At 42.0% G+C, this 16,101-nt stretch overlaps 1 protein-coding gene and 2 pseudogenes across 3 annotated transcripts in view; 2 read left to right on the top strand and 1 right to left on the bottom strand.

The window, feature by feature from the left end:
* Positions 1-16,101, bottom strand: part of BABAM2 (BRISC and BRCA1 A complex member 2) — a 444,366-nt gene that overhangs the window by 21,722 nt on the left and 406,543 nt on the right. The gene's annotated exons all lie outside the window — the stretch shown is intronic.
* Positions 13,393-14,214, top strand: LOC132435024 (serine/arginine-rich splicing factor 5 pseudogene; annotated as a pseudogene).
* Positions 14,323-14,766, top strand: LOC132435023 (serine/arginine-rich splicing factor 5 pseudogene; annotated as a pseudogene).

Consider the following 16,101-nt stretch of genomic DNA (forward strand, 5'->3'; position numbering starts at 1 on the left):
TGGGGGGGGGTCCCCCTCCCCAGGAAGGCGGACAGATTGTTCTGACCGATTCCTGAGCTGTCCCTCCACAAAGGATGCCCATATCAATTTAAATTTCAAATAAACTTCAAATAACATTTCAGTGTAAGTATGTCCTAAATTTTGCATGGGATATACTTATACTAAAATTATTTGTTGTTTATATGGAATTCAAATTTAATGGGGCAACTTGTATTTTTAATTGCTAAAACTGGAAACCCTAACTCTGGAGAATAAGAGTCAGTCTCTTGGGTATTGAGGTGGCAAAGAAAAGGTGAAAGGGCCCAAGACAAGCATTCCTTTATAGTGGTGCACAAGTGTGACCACAGATCTCAGTTTTTACTGCCTTCCTTACTATTTCCAAGGCAAGAAGGCTCTATTATGCTTTATATATCTATGCCAAGGCAGGTCACTGTATCAATATGTAATCTGCTAATTTAAGAAAAACCTTATTGCCTACAGAAAAGGAGATCAAGTGTCTTAGCACAGCAGTTAATAAGAAGTCACCATTAATTGAACATCAACAATAACCCAGACATTTTACAGTCATTTTCCCACTTAACATTCACAGTCCACTGTGAGAGAGGACTGTCATCCTCATGTACAGATGAGAAAACCAACATCCACAGCGGTAACAAAATACTGCTAGCAAGTGGCAGAACCGGGATTTGAATTCTGGCTGGTCTGATCCCAGAGCATCATTCCTTCTACCGTGCAGAACTCTGTTACCTGCCTCTCTTCTTTCCTTCTCTCCTGCCTCATCTACTGCTGCCCTCTTCAAAGGAGACTGGCCTACCTGGAACCCCATGGTTCCTGGCCTCTGAGCCTCTGTTCCCTCTGGCAGGAGTGTCCTCCCTCCATCTCTGCACATCAGTTCCTACCCACCCTCTAGAGTCAGCCACCTCAATCTCAGGAAACAGACATCATCATCTCTCCTCGGGACTCTGACTGCGTTTCACCCGCATGTTGCACATGCTGCTGCCTGATAAGTTATTTATGTCGAATTTTCATCTCACCTCTGGTCCAGTGAAGGCAGACTGTGTCCCACGCATCACTTAACATGGTGCCTGATACCTACTTTGAATTCAATAAATATTTGCTGAATGAATGAATAAAAGAATGGGGAAAATGCTGGTGATCTGGGCAGGACCTAATCAAAATGACTGCCACTACGAATCCACACTGGGGCTTGCCAAACCTGTGTGCTGACCGAGGCAGAGAACCCAGAGACCCTGCAGTTACAGACAGACAGCTGAGCTCACTTGCCTGGCAATTTTGGGATAACTCAGGCAATCAGTCTGAGGAAGAGTGGCAGGGCATTGTAAGAGCAGAATGTCAGTCTAAAAGTTGGGAAACCCAAGGTATATCCTCAGTTCCTACACTAAGTTACACTGTGACCTTGGACAAGTCACTTCACTTTGTGGGGCCTCAGCTTCATCATCTGTAAAATAGGTGTAACGGCAGTACCTGTCGCATAGGGTTGTTACAAGAATCACAGGAATTAAAATATATAAAGCATTTGCAGCTGTGCTGGTGCAGTGAAAGCCTTCAATGCACATTTATTCTTATCATTGTCTATAAGATGATCAGGAGAGACTGGTTGATCCATTATCACTTATTCTCAGAAAGAAACAACACAGTCTTGCCTTTACATATACGTTCCCATAAATTTCACTTTTCTGGGCAACTGAAATAATGACAATTTAAAGATTATCCGATCCCCAAAATGATCAATAATGGAAAATTTTGGTCTTCTAAATTTGATTTTTAGAAGAGCTACAGAGCTTCCCACTTTGCAATTTTGACTTGTACTCAGTGTACTGAGTAGTTAATGTCATGGATGCCCTATCATTGGAACAGAATCTCAACCAGTGATGGACGGTTCCAAAAATCAATCAGGGGGCTTTGTAGCTGGGACTCTTCACAACAGGTGGATGAGTTTTAGCGCCTGGAGGGCAGCGACCCTGTGTGTGTGTGTGTGTGTGTGTGTGCGTGTGTGTTGTGGTCCCCAGTGCTTTGCACATACTCTGTATATACAGTTGACCCTTGAACTACATGGCTTTGAACTGCATGGGTCCACTTAACCACGGAGATTTTTCAATTGTAAATACTACAGTACTACACAGTCCATGATTGGTTGAATCCGCGGATGTGGAGAAACTCTGGATACAGAGGGTCGACTGTATGTTATATGTGGATTAACCCTCGCATTGTTTGAGGGTCAACTATTGTGTATATAGCTCTTAAATGTTTGCTGAATGAATTACTAGCAATAACTTCACTGCAGAAGTCGTTGTTCCACTTGATTCTTATAATCACGGCTGCTCTAAAGCCTGTTCTCCCCATGGCCGTGGCACTTCTACCTGGCAACCCAGCCCTGACCATCCAGGGCACTTTTTCTCCTCAGAGGGGACTCTGGATAAGAACTACCCTAGATCACTCCAGCCTCACTTCTGCTTTCTTGGCTTCCATTTTCCATTAGGCATGACTAAGTGCCAGAAGTTCTGTCTGGGAAGATAGGAGTCACTGGAATTTTTTGTCCTCTTCTTGACTGTGCAGCCTTCCTGCTGGTTTGGAGGCAGCTGTGAAGCAGTGTCCTTCCTTTGGCCTGCTCCATCATCATACCCTTCTTCTTCTTTTGCCCACTGATTATAGTAATGAGTTCAGCCACAGGAATGGTCACCTTCCCTTAAAGGTACTCAGTGTCAGGTCTCCACACTCTTAGGAGAGCTATTTCTGCTCAAGAACACCTTGGGCTTTCCCCATGGCCACAGCGTCCCTCAGCCTGCTGGGTGAGCCACTAGGAAGAAGGTTCGATGCCCGGCCGCCCCAAGGGAAGGTGGTGGGTATGTGGATGCAGGCATGCTGCCCTCCAGCCCTTGACTCCATTGTGCTCTCCTGTGAGCAAGGGAGCGGGAAACAGGCAGAGTGAAGGGGAGAGGCCAGAGGCGGCTTGGGCCGGCCCTGGACCAGTGATCGGGTAAAAGGGCTCTCATCTTTGTACTGTATGGCCTTGAACAAGTTCTTCCAGGAAATGAAGATGATGAAGTGAATGTCAAGTTTACGCCAATCACTGGGCTGAGGGTTTTCAATATACCAATCACTCCATTTAATTTCCACCACAATGGTTAATGCTGACCATACTCGATTTGGTGGCACTAGATGCCTAAGGTTCCTTCCGTGTTCCACGTCCTGAGACTGGCCCCTACTGTCACACTTACCTTCCTAAATGCACCCCTGCTTGGTCACCCAACCTAGCTCTGCTATTGGCTGTGGATTTTGGAGGTCACTGGCATAGTGGTTACTACCCCAATATCTGCTCCCTGTTTTTGCTCACCTCTATAAAGCTGTGATTTTAACAAGTCATGAATCTAGTTCATGTTCACAGGTGGTCCCTGTGCTGAAGGATCTGACCACAGACAAGACAGAGTCCCATTTCTGCAGAAGCAAGGCCTCTGCTTGTCACTAATGATGTGCACAGATTAGACGGTCGTCCTTTGATGCTTCCCCTATTTCTAGAATGCATGCCTCAATGAGAAATGATAGAACCATGCGGCTTGGCCCTCCTGCCTTGGCTGGACTCCACATCATAAGCCCTGAGCAGCCCCGGCGGCACCTGTCAGAAACCAACATGCACATCTGAACAGTCAAGCCTAATTCCCGAGAAGCTGTTTTAACTTGACATCTGAAAAAGTATTACATCTAGAAGTATTTTACTGGGTGTGTGTGTTCAGGGCATATGTGTGCACGTCCTGCAGCTGAAGTGTTCTATAAATATTAGATACGGGCTGTACAAAAAAACATCACGTACGGAGTGTACTTAATTCCATTTAGCAATGTTTTCAATTTGTGTCTGACCTCTGGCAACAGAGATGGAATTTTGTCAACACGAACAAAAAAGTATGCTAAACTACCTTAAACACAATTTTCACTTAAAACCCCAGAAATATGTTAGAGCTCAGTGATCATCAGCTACTAGCCCAGTACTTTCAGATGAGGGTACTGAGGCCCCGAAAGGTGAAGTGTCTTTTCCAGGTTCACCCAGGAAATTAATAATGGTGTCCAAATGAGACCCAGGTCTCCTAACTCCCAGGCTGTTATTCTCTGCATTTTCTTTACTTACTGTACGTTTTCCCTTCCAACCGTTCAAAGGCAACTCCGATTCCATGAATAAGCGTGTGTTTCTACTTTCATATACTATAAAAATCCAAAACCAACTCCCCTATTCCTTCCCTTCTGACTTTATAGGACATCTGTCTATTTTTCCAAGAAAATGTAGGGTTGTAACTCACAAACAAGGAAGTAGGTGCACTTGGTTATCATGAACGTTTTCCCATCCTGGGAGGGATACCCAAGCCTGATCTGATCAGTAGCTCTCACAACAGCACAACTAAGTGAATTCCCCCAACTAAGATGCGTTCATCTCCCAGTTACTCTGCTGTGTGCAGCTCCTTCCGGCTTGCATGACTGAGACCAGAGAGTAAAGCCTCATCCTGTTTCCCACTGAGAAAGCAGCATGGACAGGGGGTTCAGTCCTGAAAACAGCCCTCAGAGTGGCCAAAGAGTGGAATCAAAGGAAGCCAGGAACCCAGCTGGAGGGCCTGGGAGGGACGGCCCGAGAGGTCCTGTGGAAGGAGTGGGGAGGCTGCGCGGGGCTGCGAATGCTCTGTGCCTGGTACAGCCTGGTCTGCACAGGCTGGAAGTGTGGTGAGCAGCCCACTCCAGGATGAGGGCTGTATTAGCAGTAATTGATGGCCGCGCTTTTTAATGGAGCTTATCATTTCACAGCAACAGATGTCAGGTTCTAATAAATAACATGTTCTCTCTGCCCTACGCAATTTGGAGAGGATGCCTGGATGCCAGGCAGATCTGGAGTCCTCCCTGTCTCTGTTGCTCTCTCTTCTGAAGGAAAAAACAAACCAAATCCCTTGAAGATACTTTTCAAAATGATTCTCTGTGAGAGTTCAAAGATCCAAGAATTTCATGGTATTTATTTCCTTTATTTTTCTCCTCACAACTTCCTTCTCTTTAAACCCTAGGAGGGATGGGTCAGCTTGTGAACACAGGAACCCGGGGCGCGTGGGGGAGAGGAAGGTTTGGCGCCCTTAGCCTTCCCCAGTTCCTCGGGAGGCACCATCACTGGTTCCTCTCCTGTCTTCTATGGGTGCTCTCATCCCCCAAGCGAGGCCAGCCTGGGCCTGGAAAATTCCCTCTTCTCTCTTGAGGGGAGTTCAGCTGAGATGAGGTTGGGAGTTTTTAGAGGGAACTATTCCTAGGAAACTCAAGGCAAAAAAAAAAAAAAAGAAAGCAAACCTATGAATCATAGCAGCAGCTGGGCTTGCAGGCTCTGCACTGAGGTCTGAGCTCCGATGGGGCCCGTGTGGCCGAGCTTTCTGGGAGCCCCAGCCTGGTTGCTCTGCCTAGCTCGGGGCTCTCCCTTCCATTCCCAGGACGCTTCCTGCCCAGAATGGCTCAGTTCTGCAGCTGCTCCCCTCGCAGAAAGGCTGTGAGAGTGAGCAGTCAGTGGCCACAAGTCTTACCTTCCTGGTCAACCCCTACCCCTGGGTGCCAGATGGGAGTTCCAAAAATACAGTTATAAAGGGGAGGGATGGGCGGGGGCGGGGGGTGGGGTGTTTGTGGTCCTGGGAGAGGGAGAGGGCTGCAAAGTCCCCGTCAGGGTTTTCCCTAATGCAGAGCGATGACTGGATACCTGGGCCCCAAAGCTGGTTCAGTCAGCGTTCCCTCTGGCCAGCTTACCAAGCACAGGGACTGCAGAGAGAGGCCTGATGCCACAATTAAATCTTACCAGGAGATGTGAGTAGGCTCACATTATAACCACTTATGCTTCAAGATCACCCTTCCCCCCACGAGCCCTACCCTGGTCTCTAAAGAATTCTCAGGCCTCAGGGCTCCTGCGACCGTACTGTGAAGTACCCTCTTAGGACTGGGATTTCCACGCAGTGCTCCATGGCATCCCAGAGGGGTCCTGGAGGCCAGAGTAAGAGAAGGGATGAGGGGCACATCAGGTGGGGACATCTAACCCCCTTCTCTTGAGGAGAGAAGATCTGTTTTTACCTGTTTTAGTTAGAGGGCTAATGCATAAGACTGGACTGAAGCATTTAGCAGCTAATGAGAAGTTTGAAGGAAACAGTGTCTTTGGGAATACTAAGGTATTAACGATGAAAAATAATTGAAATAGCCCAGAATGTACAATTTTAAAAAATTATTGAAAGAGAAAGTTATTCTGCAAAGACAACAGAATGACAAATAACAGAAGTATGCACGGTGAAGAGCCACGTATGGGGAATGAGGGATTGCTTTGGGAGTATCTCGATAAGTTTCTAAATAAGAAAATAACATCTCTTTCTGACATGGAGTCAAGAGGGGAAACAACAAAATGTTTTAGAAGGCTCATGATGAATTGCTTGCATGTGTTGACCGAGAAGCTATTTTTCGAAATATTCCATTTATATAATGGATTTAATGCGTGACAAGCCACTGCAGTAGGTGGTTTTAGGGTTCAATGCTGCTCTGAGAACATACTCAGGCCCCTAGGATCAACCTAATGCTTTATACAATGAAACTCAGGGAAAACTCACTCCACTTATTCACAGATTTATCAAACTAGAAAGGATTATAAAAAATTATCTGATTCATTCATTTAGACAGAGCTAAAGCTATGTATAAGATACCAAGGTAGGTAACGAGAGGGTTCAGGTTTTTTTTTTAAGTGATAGTTGGTTTTATGTAGATTATACAGTTGAAGGATGGAGGTTTTCCACCTTTCAAACTGGCCGTACTGGCACCAAGAAGACACAACCATAGGGGACAGCAGCCATGGACGGAGCAGCCTAGAACTTAAGAACCTCTGGCCAAGTCACTGAGGTTTGAGGGACTGTTTACTCGGTTGCATGCGAAGCTAGCAATGCTGACTCCACCATCTTTTAATTAAAAATCTCTGTTTTTCCTCCAGGTATGATGACGCTGAATTCTAACATTTACTGAATGCTTATGATATGACAGATCCTATGCTGGACAATTCACCTACATTACCCTGTGTAGTAGGCAGAATTCTAAGATAGCTCCTAAGATTCCTCAGCCCCTGGTGTGCACTACCTGTATAATCCCCAGGACTGAAAAATGATGAATTTCATTCCTGTAAGTGGGTTATGTTACATGGAACCAATGGATGACTTTAAGGAAGGGAGATTAACTGGTAGGCCTGACCTAATCAAATGAACCCTTTAAATCAGAGACTAGATGTCAGTAACACAGAAGTCAGAAATTGGAAACATGAGTGTTTGATGTACTACTGCAAGCCTGATGATGGAGGGGCCCACGTGGCAGGGAATGGCCTCCACCTGACAGCCAGCAAGGAAGCAGGGACCTCAGTCTTACAACCACAAGGATCTGAACTCTGCCAACAACCTGAGTGAGCTTGGAAGAGGCCCTGGGCCTCCGATGTGGTAATGGCCCCAGCCAACACTTTGATTTTAGTCTTTTGGGACCCTAAACAGAGAAGCCAGGAAAGTTGTGTTGGATCCACAGAGAGTGTGAGATAATAATTTGTGCTGTTTTAAGATATAAAATTTGCGGAATCAACAATAGAAAATCACACACCCCATTTGATATTCTAAACTAGCTTCACTATTTTATAGATAAGGAGACAGATTCAGACTATGAATTTGCCTAAAGTCACACAGCTAGTGATAGCAGAGACAGGTTTAAACCCAACTCTCTCTTGACTTTAGGGTCAGTGCTCTTAACTGCCACATGCATTTCCTCTCTGTATTTATGTTACTCAAATGCCAGGCCTCTGAGGAGGGAGGCTCAGACAAGTGGTAAAGAGAATGGGAAACTTTATCTATCTGCCTGGGTGTGGATGTGCAGAAAGCCAGAATAAAATGGAGCATAATTTTTCTTTCTTTTCTAAAATTCTTTAGAAGTCAACTGACTATTAAAAGCCAAAGTAATAACAATGTATTGTGGGATTCATAATATATGAAGAAGTGAAACATCTGAATATAATAGCACAAGAGAATTACATTGTTTTAGGCTTCTACATTATACTTGAACTGTTGTAATATTAATTCATGGTAGACTGAGATAAATTAAGAATATATTTTAGTGTGCTAATAACTAAAATATGATACACAGAGCTATAACTAAAAGACGAATATAAGAGAGAATGGTATACTAAAAAATACTCAGATAAATCAAATGGAAGATTTGGAAGGGAAGAACAAAGGGATAAAGAACAGGGGAAATTAAACAACAAATAGTAAGAAGATAGACTTATACCCAACCAGCTCATTAATTATATGAAATATAAATGAATGAAATACTCCAATTAAAAGGCAGAGATTATCAGACTAGATTTAAAAAACCAAGTTACAGAAGGTTTCCTTGACATATAAAGGCACACATATGATGAAAGCAAAAGGATGAAAAAAGATATACCAAGCAAAAAATAGGCACAAGAAAGCAGGAATGAAGACGCAGATGTAGAGAATGGACTTGAGGACACGGGGAGGGGGAAGGGTAAGATGGGACGAAGTGACAGAGTGGCATGGACTTATGTATACTACCAAAATAGATAGCTAGTGGGAAGCAGCCGCATAGCACAGGGAGATCAGCTGGGTGCTTTGTGACCACCTAGAGGGGTGGGATAGGGAGGGTGGGCGGGAGACGCAAGAGGGAGGAGCTATGGGGATATATGTATATGTATAGCTGATTCACTTTGTTGTAAAGCAGAAACTAACACACCACTGTAAAGCAATTACACTCCAATATAGATGTTAAAAAATAAAAATTAAAAAAGAAAAAGAAAGCTGGTGTAACTATATTAATATCAGACAAAGCAGAATTCAAGTGAAGTAGTGTTATCAGAAATACCGAGAATCATTTCGTAATGATAGAATGGCCAATTTATCAAGAAGACATAACAATTCCAAATATGTATGTACTTAAATAACAAAACTTCAAAATGCAAAAAGCAAAAAATGACAGAACTAAAAGGAGAAATAGACAAATACAAAATCATAGGTGGAAATTTTACCACCTCCTTTCAGTAACTGTTATAATAATAAACACAAAAAATAATAGTAAGGATATAGAAGATTTGAACAACACTAACAAGTAATTTGACTTAATATGTATATAGAACACTATATCTCAGAACTGCAGGACACACATTCTTTTCAAGTTCACATGAACTATATCAAGATGGACTATATGTTGGGCCATAAAACAAGTCTCAACAAATTTCAAAGGATTAAAATCACACAGATTATAATCTCTGACCAAAACAGAAATTAAACATCAGTAACAATAAAGCATCTAGAAAAATCCCCAAACACTTGAAATTCAAGCAGCACAATTAAAAATAACTCATGGTTCAAAAAGAAATCACAAAGGAAATTAAAAATTTTTTCTAACAAAATGATAATGGAAAAGACATACAGATCGCCAAGAAGCACATGAAAAGCTGCTCAACATCACTAATTATTAGAGAAATGCAAATCAAAACTACAATGAGGTATCACCTCACACCAGTTAGAATGGGCATCATCAGAAAATCTACAAACAACAAATGCTGGAGAGAGTGTGGAGAAAAGGGAACCCTCTTGCACTGTTGGTGGGAATGTAAATTGATACAGCCACTATGGAGAACAGTATGGAGGTTCCTTAAAAATCTAAAAATAGAACTACCATATGACCCAGAAATCCCACTACTGGGCATATACCCAGAGAAAACCATAATTCAAAAAGATACATGCACCCCAATGTTCACTGCAGCATTATTTACAATAGCCAGGTCATGGAAGAAACCTAAATGCCCATTGATGGACAAATGGATAAAGAAGATGTGGTACATATATACGATGGAATATTACTCAGCCATAAAAAGAAACGAAATTGGGTCATTTGCTGAGATGTGGATGGATCTAGAGACTGTCATACAGAGTGAAGTAAGTCAGAAAGAGAAAAACAAATATCGTATATTAACGCATATATGTGGAACCTAGAAAAATGGTACAGATGAACTGGTTTGCAGGGCAGAAATAGAGACACAGATGTAGAGAACAAACGTATGGACACCAAGCGGGGAAAGCGGTGGGGGGGTGGTGGTGGTGGTGGGATGAATTGGGAGATTGGGATTGACATGTATACACTGATGGGTATAAAATGGATGGCTAATAAGAACCTGCTGTATAAAAACAAAAAAAATATCAAATTTTGTGGGATACAACTAAAGCAAACTTTAGAGAGAAATTTATACCTTTAAAGGCTTATATTAAAAAAGAAGAAAAGGGGTTTCCCTGGTGGCGCAGTGGTTGAGAGTCCACCTGCCGATGCAGGGGACATGGGTTTGTGCCCCGGTCCGGGAAGATCCCACATGCCGCAGAGCGTCTGGGCCCATGAGCCATGACCGCTGAGCCTGCGCGTCTGGAGCCTGTGCTCCGCAATGGGAGAGGCCACAACAGTGAGAGGCCCGCGTACCACAAAAAAAAAAAAAAAAAAAAAGAAAGAAAGGATTAAAATCAATGATCTAAGTTTCTATTTTGAAAAAATTGAAAAAGAAATTAAACTGAAAATAAATTGAAGGAAATAATAAAGATAAAAGCATAGATTAATAAAATGGAAAACAAACCATGGATAAAATCAACAAAGTAAAAGCTTGTTTCTTTGAGAAGATCAGAAAAATTGATAAACCCCTAGGTAGAATGTTTTTAAAAAAAAAGGGAGAGGAAAAAGATACAAATTTTCACTGTAAGGAATAAAAGAAGTTATATCACTATAGCCCCCATAGATATTAAAAGGAAAATAAGACAATACCATAAACAATTCTATGGCAATCCATTCAACAACTTAAATATGATGGATAAATTTCTTAAAAAAACCCCACAACTTGCTACAACTAACACAGGAAGAAATTTTTAAAAATCTGAATATCCCTATATTTAGTATAGACATTGAATTTTTTTCCCCACAAATAAACTCTACCAAACATTTAGAAAAGAATAATGCCAAACCTACATAAACCCTTTCAGAAAACAGATAAGGAAGGAAAACTTGCCAATTCCTTTTATGAAGCCAGTGTAGTGCTATTATCAAAGTCTAACAAGGACAACACAAGAAAGGAAATTTCAGACTAGTATCATCCATGAACACAGATGTAAAACTTTTAACATAATTTTAGCAAATCAAATCTAATAATATAAAAAAGGATAAAATATCATGACTCAGAAGGGTTTATTTATCCCTGGAATGCAAGGTTGGTCTAACAGTCAAAACCTAATTAACGTAATTCACCACTCTAATAGAAGAAGAAAAGCCACAGGATCATGTCAATAGAGGCAGAAAAAGCATTCTACAGAATTCAACACTCACTCATGATAAAAACTCTTAGCAAAGTAGGAATATAAGGGAATTTCTTCAATCTGCTAAAGACATCTATGTAAAACCTACTGCTAACATCAATTTTAATGTGGAAATATAAGGCCAGATGTCTGCTCGCAGCACTTGTGTACAACACTGGACTAGAGGTCCCAGTCAGTGCAAGTAGGTTAAAAAAAAAAAAAAAGAAACTAAAAAATGTAAAGATTTAAACACTAGAAAGAAAGAAGTAAAGCTGTTAACAGATGATATGACTATTTATGTAAAAAATTCTAAGAAATCTATAAAAAAGCTACTAGAACTTAGTAGGATTGTAAATTTAGCAATGTCACAGTACACAAGGTCAATATAGAAAAATCATTTCTATTTCTATATACTAGCAACAACTGGAAAATAAAATCTGAAAAGCTATCATTCACAATAAAAGCAAAAACATTAAAAAATATCCAAGACTTCTACACTGAAATCTTAAGACATTTCTGAGGTAAATTACAGAAGATCTAAATAAAACCATGTTTACTGATAGGAAGAATTTGGTATTGTTAAAATGTCGATTCTTCCCTTGTTGACCTACAGATTCAATGCCATCCCAATCAAAATCTCAGGAGGCTTTTCTTTTGCAGGTTGGGGTTGGAAGTTGCAAACTGATTCTAAAACGTATACAGAAAAGAAAAGGACCTAGGACAGCCAAAACAATCTTTAAAAATAATAAAGTTGGAGAATTTACATTTCCTGATTCTAAGAACCATTGGTATTGGTATATAAACAGAAAAATAGATAGATGAAATAGAATATCCAGAAACAGACCCACTCATATATGGCCTATTTATTTATTTATTTATTTTTGCGGTACGCGGGCCTCTCACTGTTGTGGCCTCTCCCGTTGCGGAGCACAGGCTCCAGACGCGCAGGCTCAGCGGCCATGGCTCACGGGCCCAGCCGCTCCGCGGCATGTGGGATCTTCCCGGACCGGGGTACGAACCCATGTACCCTGCATCGGCAGGCGGACTCTCAACCACTGCGCCACCAGGGAAGCCCTGGTCTATTTATTTTTACAAAGGCATGAAGGTAATTCAATGGGGAAAGAAAGGTTTTTTTCAACAAATGTTGCTTAAATTAACCTGGAGATATATAAACAAAAAAATTAACTTTAGTCTCTACCTCATACCACATCCCCAAATTAATTTGAGATGGGTCATAGACCTAAATGTCAAACCAAAACCAAAGCTCCTAGAGAAATACACAGGAGAATCTCTTCATGACCCTGTGGAAGGTAAATAATTAAGAGGATACAAAAATATTAACATAAAAATAAAACACTGATAGGGCTTCCCTGGTGGCGCAGTGGTTAAGAATCCGCCTGCCAATGCAGGCATCACGGGTTCAAGCCCTGGTCCGGGAAGATCCCACATGCAGCAGAGCAACTAAGCCCGTGCACCACAACTACTGAGCCTGCTCTCCAGAGCCAGTGAGCCACAACTCCTGAAGCCTGGGCGCCTAGAGCCCGTGCTCTGCAACAAGAGAAGCCACCGCAATGAGAAGCCCACGCACCACAATGAAGAGTAGCCCCCGCTCACCACAACTACAGAAAGCCCGTGCGCAGCAACAAAGACCCAACGCAGCCAAAAATAAATAAATTAAATAAATAAATAAATAAAAACTAAAACACTGATAAAATAGATTTAATTAAAAATAAAAAATTTCTGCTCATCAAAAGATACTGTTAAGAATATGAAGAGTTGTGGAGAGACGTAGACGAGTTGAGTCCTGGTCTGCGGGGAGGCTGCCGGCTCCGTCGCAGACTACAGACCTCTCTGGGTCTCAGCTGCCAAAGATCCTGTCCGGTAGGTGAGTGGCTCACTTTGAGGGAAAGGCTTCTCGGATTGAGGCTTCTTCATGGCCGCTCAGATCGCGAGTGGTCAGGGCTGCTCTCTGTGCGGAGGATGGCGTCCAATGAGCGCAGTTTATTCGAAGAAGTACTAGCCTGACATGAGTGGCTGTCGAGTATTCATCGGGAGGCTAAATCCAGCGGCCCGGGAGAAAGATGTGAAAGATTCTTCAAGGGGTATGGACGAATACGAGATATTGATCTGAAAAGAGGCTTTGGTTTTGTGGAATTTGAGGATGCCAGGAATGCAGATGATGCTGTATATGGACTTGATGGAAAAGAACTCTGCAGTGAAAGGGTTACAGTTGAACATGCTAGGGCTCAGTCTCGAGGCGGAAGAGGTAGAGGACGCTACTCAGACCGTTTTAGTAGTCGCAGACCTCGAAATGATAGACGAAACGCTCCACCTGTAAGAACAGAAAATCGGCTTATAGTTGAGAATTTATCTTCAAGAGTCAGCTGGCAGCCTATCTGTGTCGTTGGCCTTATGACGAGGAGAGCCTGTGGGTTATCCTAATCGTTGTCTCGGTCACTCTTGGTTGGGCCTGGTTGACTTTGCCAGTCAGCTCCTACAGTGATCAATTGGCCACCTCTAGATCTGTGTTTGTCGGTCTAGACGTAATCGGTGCACTTCCTTGAAGTGCCAGGTTGCAGTGATCCCAGAGCGTTGATAACGTGATCTGATCCCTAAGTTGAGAGCTGTCTTCCTGTAACGCTTCCAAATAAGAGGTCCTGGTCAAAAAGAGTTCAAAGATACGAAATTAGGTGGTCGTTGGAATCCTGATCGCAGTAAAGTGGTCCTTGGTAACTACACAAGAGTAGAACATGTCTGCATCCGCCAGTAGTCTGCTAATAGGGAGGGCTGTGCGATTAAAGGCTTCCATCGATTGGGTAGTGTCCTTCAAGTGGGTGGTGAAGAGCCAGTTGGGCATATGTCATGAAGGTTTCTCCGACCGATTAATGGTTTGCTGCTTGACTAGCCTAGGGAAATAATAATAAGGGATCTCAAAGATTTCATGAGACAAGCTGGGGAAGTAACCTTTGCGGACGCACATCGACCTAAATTAAATGAAGGGGTAGTTGAGTTTGCCTCTTATGGTGACTTAAAGAATGCTTTCTGGAAAAAAAATAAATGGGAGAAAAATCAAATTAATTGAAGGCAGCAAAAGGCACAGTAGGTCACGAAGCAGGTCTCATTCCCGGACCAGGAGTTCCTTGAGGTCTCGTAGCCGATCTCGTTCCCGGAGTCGCAAGTCTTAGAGCCGGTCCAGGATCCGGAGCCGGAGCAAGTCCCGTTCTGTTAGTAGGTCTCCTGTGCCTGAGAAGAGCCAGAGACGTGGTTCTTCAAGTAGATCTAAGTCTCCAGCATCTGTGGATCGCCAGAGGTCCAGGTCCAGGTCCCAGTCCCGGTCAAGGTCCAGATCAGTTGACAGTGGCAATTAAACTGTAAATAACTTGCCGTGGGGGCCATTTAAAAAAAAAATTTTTTTTCCCAAACCATACTTGCTAAAAATTCTGGTAAGTATGTGCTTTTCTGTGGGGGTGGGAATTGGAGGGGGGTGGGTTGGGTTGGGCTGGGTATCTTTGTAGATGTGGACCACCAGGGGTTGTTGAAAACTAATTGTATTCAGTGTTTTTGATAAGCCTTCTGCTCACATTTTTGTGAATGTCTGAAGTATACAGTTTGTGTATATTGACAGAGCTCTTTTATAACTAAAGCAAATTTAATTTTTTTGTACTAGAAAAATTTGAACGTTTTAGTTCCTGGTTATTCAAATATGTTGATACAGAATTAGTTTAATGCCTCACTTAAACTAATTAATAGCTTTGGACACTTAAAAGAGCTCTAAATTTGCTTGTACGTAAAGGCTTAATTTGAGTTTTCCTTGTTAGGGTCAAGGGGTGTCCGTCCACCCACCCTTTAACAGCTGCCTGGCAAAGACGTTAAAGCAGCTGTTTGTTATTGATAATAAAAGATTATAAAACTGAAAAACCAAAGAATATGAAAAGGCAAGCCATAGATTAGGAGAAAATATCTCTAACACATATTTCTGACAAATATATAAAGAACTTTTAAAACTCAATAATAAATAGACCAACAACCTGATTAAAAATAGGCAAAATTTGAACAGACCCTTCACAGAAGAAAACATACCAATAAGCACATGAAAATATGCTCATCATTAATCATCAGGAAATCAAAATTAAAAACACAATGCCACATCACTTCATCCCCTATAGAACAGCTAAAATTAAAAAGACTGATAATACCAAGTGTTGGAGAGGATACGGAACAACTGGAACCCAGCATATTGCCGGTGGGAGTATAAACTGGTAGGACTTCGAAAAAGGTTGTCAGTTTCTTATAAAGTTAATCATACACATACTCCCAGGTATCTACCAACAGAATTGAAAACATATGTCTATTACAAAGCTTATATAAAAGTTCATACCAGCTCTATTCATAAAAATCCCCAAATTGGAAACAACCTAAATATAATTAGCAGATGAATGGATTAGTACATTATAGTATATTCATATAATGAAATATTGCTCAGCAGTAAAAAAAAGGAATGCCATAACAGATAACTCTAAAATAATTATGTTGAATATAAAAGACACAAAAGAGTACAATCTGTATTATTCCATTTATTAGAAGTATCTAGAAGAGGAAAAACTAAGACATGGTGATAGAAATCAGACAGCGTTGTCTTGGGGGTGAGGAGACTAATTGGAGAGGGGTAGAAGGTAACTTTGTCAAAACTCCACCAAAAGATACACTTAGGGACTTCCCT

This window comes from Delphinus delphis, chromosome 12 (genome assembly GCF_949987515.2).
Source record: "Delphinus delphis chromosome 12, mDelDel1.2, whole genome shotgun sequence".
NCBI lineage: Eukaryota > Metazoa > Chordata > Mammalia > Artiodactyla > Delphinidae > Delphinus > Delphinus delphis.